The following is an 8,344-nucleotide window of genomic DNA, read 5'->3' on the forward strand; positions in this document are numbered from 1 at the left end:
TTCTCTTCTTATTTACTTCTTTCTTCTATTTTTCTTCTTCTTTTCCTTCCTTTTTTCCATATCACTCAATCTCCATGTCCGTCAAATTCAAAAAAAAAAAAAAAAAAAGGAGAAGAAAAAGAGATACGACAAAATTACTTTTGTGCGGAGTAGCGACGAAAAGAAAGTGACAGAGTATGGCGACAACATTTTTTTAGCAGTAGTAAAAAAATTTTGATGGCTTCTCTCTTCTTTCTTTTTGCTTGCTTCCTTTCTTTCCCATTTCAACTATTGATTCAACTATTTATAGGGATAAGAAATTATAGATTGTAGATGAAATAAGAGATGAAGTAAATCTTTGTTTGATTTTTTTTTGTTAAGATCTTTGAATGAATCTTTTAGTTGAGATCTTCAAATATATTTCTATTGAGAAATTAAGTATTCGTTTTAACAAATCTCAATTAAAATATATATATATATATATATATATATATATATATATATATATATAATTTGATTTATGTGGAATATTAAAAATATACATACTTATTTGGATATTGGCAATTTTCCAACTTTAGCCTCCAATTAAGTTACCTATATATATATATATATATATATATATATATATATATATATATATAATTTAAAATAAAATAATTTTTTAAAATTAAATTCAAAATTCACCTAATCTCATACGTTATTTTAATCACACTCATGCACAATGTGATTAATTTTCCATATTAACTAGAGCCAAAGTCAAGAACAAATCACTTGTATTTTTTTGTTTCAGCTTATCATTTTCGAGACTCGTCCACCCATATATGTGCACTAATCTCGAAAAGGGGGCATTTTTTGAGCAAGAAATTTCGGGCAATTAAATTCTGTCATGTCATCACAACAATGTTGTGATGATTATAATTTGATGGGATTTTGGGTAGTCAAGTTTTCTCATATCCAACCCAATGCAAGCCTTTGATCAAAAATCAGATCAAACAAGGAGGGTCCGAGCCCACCAAGAAATGAGTTCAAGTCTAAGCTCAAGCCCAACAGGCAAACAGGTCCAAGCTCAAACCCAACAGACAAATGGGTCCAAGCTCAAGCCCAACAGGCAAGTGGGTCCAAGTCCAAATCAAACAAGCAAATGAGTCCAAGCCCACCTAAAGTCCATGAAGTTTCTCTATAAATAGAGACATTTGCCACTCATTTAAGAGGTCTTTTGTTGAATGAAGAATTAAAGCTCGGAAGTACTAAAGAATTGAAGATTCAAACTTCTATAAAGCTCTCAAGACGTGCAAGTTCTTATCAACTTCGAGATCATCATCTTTTGAAAGATTAAAGACTTGGAAGATCAAACTTTCCTTGAATTCTAGAAGATTGAAGCTCAAATAGACTTGCAACTATAACATCCTAAAGACCAAATATCAATAAATTTTAAGTTTTTAACTTGTATTCGAGAGAAAGCATCAAAGTTTTTAAATTTTAAGTTTTTTCTTGTTTTTGTTTTTGGTTTTGTTTGCAGGAATGACTTTGTCGAGCTTCTTCTAGGGACGATTGAGCTTTTGCTATCAGATCTACCGCTCTAGTAGGAGAGATCAGACTTTGTCATCGTCGGACTTCAATCTTCATTTGCAGGAATGACTTTGTTGAGCTTCTTCTAGGGATGATCGAGCTTTTGCCGTCAGATCTACCGCCTTAGTAGGAGAGTTCTCTATCATCGTCAGACTTCAATCTTCATTTGCATAAATGACTTTGTCGAGCTTCTTCTAGGGACGATCAGACTTTTGCCGTCAGATCTACCGCCCTAGTAGGAGAGATTAGACTCTGTCATTGTCGGGCTTCAATTTTCGTCGTCAGCAATTGAGCTTCTTCGTTTTTTTTGTTTTTTTTCTTCTTCTGCTTCTTTCTTTTTTGTTTTTTTTTTCTTCTACTTCTTCTTTCTTTTTGTTTTTTTTTTCTTCTTCTACTTCTTTCTTTTTGTTTTTTTTTCTTTTCTTCTTCTTCTTTCTTTTTGTTTTTTTTCTTTTCTTCTTCTTCTGCTTCTTCTTTCTTTTTGTTTTTCTTCTTCTTCTTCTTTCTTTTTGGTTTTCTTCTTCTTCTTCTTTCTTTTTGGTTTTCTTCTTCTTGTTTCTTTTTGGTTTTCTTCTTATTCTTCTTCTTTCTTTTTGGTTTTCTTCTTCTTCTTCTTCTTCTTTCTTTTCGGTTTTCTTCTTCTTCTTCTTCTTTCTTTTTATTTTTTTTCTTTCTTCTTTCTTCTTCTTCATCTTTTTCTTTCTTTTTGTTTTCTTCTTTCTTCTTTCTTCTTTCTTCTTTCTTCTTTCTTCTTCTTTCTCCTTATTCTTTCTTCTCCTTCTTTCTTTCTTCTTCTTTCTCCTTCTTCTTTTTTTCTTTCTTCTTCCTTCTTTCTTCTTCATCATTTCTTCTTTCTTCTTCTTGCTTCTTCTTTTTTTTCTTCTTTCTTGGTTGTGGTACAAGGGAGAAGATGAAGATGAATCATCTAGCTTGCGACACCTTAGAGCTGATGAAGATGAATCTCATCGGTCGGGTTGCGGCACCTGTTAGAGGATAAAGATGAATACTCTCAAGTACGACATATAGGGAAAGATGAAGATGAATCCTCTCGACTATGACATATGGGAGGAGATGAAGATGAATCCTCTTGAGATGCAGCACCTGGGAGAAGATGAAGATGAATCCTCCCAGCTATGACATACGGGAGAAGATGAAGATGAATCATCTCGACTATGACATATGAGAGGAGATGAATCATTTTCGGTTGCAACACCTGGGAGAAGATGGAGATGAATCTTCTTAGCTATGACATATAGGAGAAGATGAAGATAAATCCTCTTTAGTTGCAGCACCTGGGAGAAGATGAAGATGAATCCTCTCAACTATGACATATAGAAGAAGATGAAGATGAATCCTCTCGGCTATGACATATGAGAGAAGATGAATCCTCTTCGATTGCGGCACCTAGGAGAAGATGAAGATGAATCTTCTCAGCTATGACATATGAGAGAAGATGAAGATGAATCATCTTTGGTTGTAGCACCTAGAAGAAGATGAAGATGAATCCTTCCGGCTATGACATATGAGAGAAGATGAAGATGAATCCTCTTTTGGTTGCAGCACCTAGAAGAAGATGAAGATGAATCCTCTTCGGTTGTGATACCTGAAAGAAGATGAAGGTGAATCTTCTCGGCTGCGACTCTTAGAAGAAGATGAAGATGAATCTTCTCGGTTGCGATTCCTAGGAGAAGATGAAGGTGAATCCTCTTGGTTGCAACACATGGGAGAAGACAAAGATGAATCCTCTCACTTGCGACACCTTAGAGTAGATGAAGATGAATCCTCTTTGGTTGCAGCACTTGGGAGAAGATGAAGATGAATTCTCTTTGGTTGCTACACTTGAGAGAAGATGAAAATGAATCTTCTCGGTTGCGACTCCTAGGAGAAGATGAAGATGAATCCTCTCGGTTGCAACACATGGGGGAAGACAAAGATGAATCCTCTTCGGTTGTAGCACTTAGAAGATGATGAAGATGAATCCTCTTCGGTTGCAACATCTAAGAGAAGATGAAGCTGAATTTTCTCGGTTGCGATTCCTAGGAGAAGATGAAGATGAATCCTCTTCGGTTGTAGCACTTAGAAGATGATGAAGATGAATCCTCTTCGGTTGCAACACCTAAGAGAAGATGAAGATGAATCCTCTCGGTTGCAACATATGGGGAAGACAAAGATGAATCCTCTCACTTGGGACACCTTATAGCAAATGAAAATGAATCATCTTCGGTTGCAGCACTTGGGAGAAGATGAAGATGAATCCTCTTCGGTTGCAGCACTTGGGAGAAGATGAAGATGAATCCTCTTCGGTTGCAACACCTGGGAGAAGATGAAGATGAATCTTCTCGGTTGCGGCTCCTAGGAGAAGATGAAGATGAATCATCTCGGTTGCAACACATTGAAGATGAAGCAAAGGCTAAAGCTTTAGCACTGTATGCATCTTCTAGGAGAGGCAGAAGCGATGCTACACTATCGTTTTTATCTTGGAGAGGCGAAGGCAGAGCTGCTCGATTGTCGTCCTCTTGAAGTTGCACGATCGTCGTCCTCTCAAAGTTGCACGATTGTCGTCCTATCGAAGTTGTAGCATCGTTATCCTCTCGAAGAGCTGGAGCTGCAGCATCAATGAAGCCTTCAAGCTTGAATATAAAGAATCATCAATGAAACATTCATGCTTGAATATGAGAGATCATTAATGACGCCTTTGAGTTTGATTTTGAGATTTTTTTTTTTTTTTTTTACATGCACTCAACTTGTACATAGTCTTTGCACAGATTTTGTACATCTTCAATTTATTGCATCTCATTGTTACTAGAGATGAACATCTTGAATTTAGGGATTTGCCCCCAATTTGTTATGATTCTTTAGTAGAGATGAACATCCTTTGAAGAAAAGAATTAAGTCATGACGTAGTTCAAGGTTTTTTTTTTTTTTTTTTATAATGGTGGACTGAACTTAAAGTTTCCTTTAAGTTGCCTACGTACCATTTATAATGTAGAGATCAAGTCATAAAAAAGTTCAACTTTTTTTTTCTTTATTGTTTTTGCTGGACTGGGCTTAAGGTTTTCCTTAAGCTGCCTACGTACCCTTTATAATATATGGATCAAGTCATAACGTAGTTCAACTTTTTTTTTTTTTTTTTTTTTGTCATTCACCTTTTAAGCTCTTGTGGGCTAGGAGCACCATGCAGTTTAGACTCTTGCGATAAAGTGCTCCGCAGATTTAGCTACTCGTATTTCCATCAAGGATTTGTTTACCTTCTTTATTTGTAGATTTGGTGAATATAATAACTCTTGGCTTCACTGTCAAGGAACTTTCTGTATTTATGTCAACAGACAACCTCCTCTTCATACGTGATGGGACACGACTGTGAATCTCATCGTTCTTGTTTTCTTCATGAAATGGTTTTGCCTTCAAAGTTTTCATCTCTCTTTCGTGTTGATCGTTTGAAATCTTTAGACAATCAAAAGCAGATGTTGAAGGTCGATCTTTCTTTGATGTGAAGATACTTAGCCTTTTGAAAGCTGAAGTTCGAGTGGAAGTAGTCGTTGGACATTGGTTTTCTTCTTCTTTCGTGTCGTTGGACATTGGTTTTCTTCTTCTTTCGTGGCCATACTCAATCTTTGATTTACTGAAGATCGAGTAGTTAAAGGCTTGATACGATCAAAGACAGAAGTCCTTTGATTAATTTCTTTTGAATTGTTGATTTCTTCAAAAGATGCATAATTGTTGTCGACTTCTTCTATGCTGACAACATGACATGTAGCGACTTCTAATACTTCCTTTGGATGATCATCAAGGAAACTTCTTGGGAGGAATTCTGTTAAAGTTATCGACTGCCGAGGTCGGAAGAAGTCCTTGTTTTTTCCTTTGATAGGCTTAGGCTTCCACATCCTCTTGTTTCTTTTCTCCTTTTTATGAGAGTTGCTTCCTTTTCCATGCTTCTGATGGAAGTGCGACTTCGTTTGAATGGAATTTGGTTGTCTCTCTCTTTTACGAGTCACGACTATCCAGAATTTTCTTTGTTTTGAGAGTCTGTCGTCACAATCTTTTGTTGGAATCGAACAAGTATATGTTCGAGAGTCCCAAACTGAATCAATTTTTTTCATTGATCATAAGGCAGCGTTGATGACAGAGCACTTGAAGTCGTCTCAACTGCAACATGATTTATCTGAGCTACTTCATCCATATCTAACTCGATTTTCTTTTCACGAGCCAACTTTAGAATAAGCTCCTTCAACACGAAACATTTTCTAACAGGATGACTAATGACTCGATGGTACTTACAATAGTTAGGATCATCTACTTATCCTGCTTGTTCTGGTCGTTTGCATTCAGGCAACTGAATAAGTTGTTTGTCTAGCAGCTGCTCTAACATGTCTGCAACATTAGTCGAAAAAGGGATAAACTTTTTCCTGTATTTCTTTAAGTGTTGGCCAATGCTTCTCTTCACCATCATGCTTTCTTTCAATTTTTGTTTCTTTTCTTTTGGAGAAAGATTTAAATGGAGACTCGTGAACAACCATAGACTCATTAATGACGTTATTTGTGATCTTTGTAGTGACGTTGATTTCATTATTCCTTTTTTTTACTTTAGAGATTAAGAAATCTTTAGTTCCCCTATTAGCGATGCTCAATTCCATGTCGTGGGCGTGAGTTGCTAATTCTTCAAATGTACGGGGTTTTATTCCACTGCAAAATATAGAGAAGTTCCCAGTGCATGCCTTGGGTGCACATCTCCACTGCGGACAGTTCTGTGAGCTTATCTTTGCAATCCAAGCTTAGAGCTCTCCATCGATTTATGTAGTTAACGACTGGCTCTCCCTTTCGTTGATTGATGCTTGATTGGTGCTTATTCCAGTAGTGTCCTCGCAAGACACAAAGCATTGTGTTGTTGCTTTCAAGTGTTGTGTCGCTCCGACACTTAATAAATAGAAAATTTTACCAAATTAAGGTCATTTTCTACTGGTCCTATAGTAGACTAGCTAGCTTTGGTTTTTTCTCCATTTTCTCTTATGTTTTTTAATCACATTCGATGTACGAGAACTCATCTCCTCAATCAGAAGAGCTAAAGTACTTATTCTAGCTTAGGTGTTGATGAATTTTCCAATATTGTAATTTGTGAGATTTAAATGTTTTCATCAATTCTATACTTTATCTTTGAGTTCCTTTTCTGTGATGATGAAGTGTTTATGATTGTATATAATGTTGGTAGCTCTTAGAAAGGTGCTGCCATAGGGTGTCGAACCGACTTGACAACAAAGGGAAGAATTGTATGCCACTAACTAGGATCATCTTTTATTTTATGACATCAAATAACTGTCGTCAATTACATATTAATGACAATTACAAAAATGTTACGAATTCGTATATTATGACATTTTTTCATGTCAAGGATATGCTCATCACAAATAACAATCATTTCAAGTAGTGTTCTTAGAAAGTAATTAAGTTCAAGTTTTGAGAAATGAAAGAAAGTAGAAGATTAAAGGAAGCACAACCCTCACTACAACGATAAAGAACTTCAATCCAAAAGAACAAGATAAACCTCATAAATTCATAATTACAAAAGGACCTAGTGACCATGACCCATAAGAAGGCACTCAAGACATGAGCTTTTCGAGTTGATCGTCCATAGTTAGAATCAATTTTAGATTTATTTCGATTTAAGATAAAATGATAAATACCTATGATATTACAACAATATAAATGATACAAACCTCCTCTATAGCCAAAGTTGTGCCCTTCATCATCTTGATCTAAAGAAGCCAACACAATAATCAAGCTACCCAATAGAAGAATTCCACCAACTCCACATGAGATGAAACGAGAAATGCTTGTAACGAAAAATCATTAGAAATAATTTCACAATAGGATGCACAAGAAATTTCCCAAACCAAAATTTCACTTCAGCAGGGTGTAACCTTCCAAATGGAACACAAAAAAAAAAAAAAAAGATACTTGAGAAGTCATACGTAGAAATGAATGCCTAGATTTTGGTTTAGAAATAAATGTCTTATTAAAACTAGGATCGTATAGAATATCAGCACCACGCTTATGGACAATGCAAGGATTAGGAATCATAATCGATAACCGCCTAGATCGGCATAAAGCTGATCTAGGAAAAAATCAAGGTTCCACATAAACCTGCACCGTCTAGGGAAAAATTAAGAAACCAAAATCCAAATACGCAATAATGGCTCTCTTGATAGATTTTTTGGGGCTAATCGGAGAAGGGATGAAGGGGAGCCAGAGATTTTGGGGCTAATCAGAGAAGGTAGGAAGACCGACAAAAAGGGCAAGCAACTTCGGTCCCGCGTGGCAAGAGGTGGTAGCGGTGCGTTTGGTTGGTCGACGCTCAGTCGTAGAAGTCACCGATGTTGGAAGTGGAGAGATAGAGAGAGATTGCAGCGTGTGGACGAACGAGAGAGAAATATCAAATACATGATGGTTTTCACACAAAGGGCAAATCCCCGACCCTTTCTCTTCTTTCGTTCTTTTCTTTTAATTTAAAATAAATATTTATTATTTTATTATTGATATTTAATGATAATTAAAAGTTGCCATAGATTTATGACACAAAAAAATTGTCATAAATTTTTTAAATCTGAAAAAAATTCGCATTTTTTCGCCAAAAACACGATTTTTTGCATTTATAACAACTTTTCTTCTCTCATTTCAATTTGATCGTCATTATTCTAGCCTATTATTATTATACTTCACTTTCTCAACTCATATGCTAAATGAAATTCATCTACATACAAATTTTGTTGTGATTCATTGCATTTGGATTCTTTTTTTTCTC

The sequence above is a fragment of the Cucumis sativus genome, chromosome 4 (genome assembly GCF_000004075.3).
Source record: "Cucumis sativus cultivar 9930 chromosome 4, Cucumber_9930_V3, whole genome shotgun sequence".
Classification (NCBI taxonomy): Eukaryota; Viridiplantae; Streptophyta; class Magnoliopsida; order Cucurbitales; family Cucurbitaceae; genus Cucumis; species Cucumis sativus.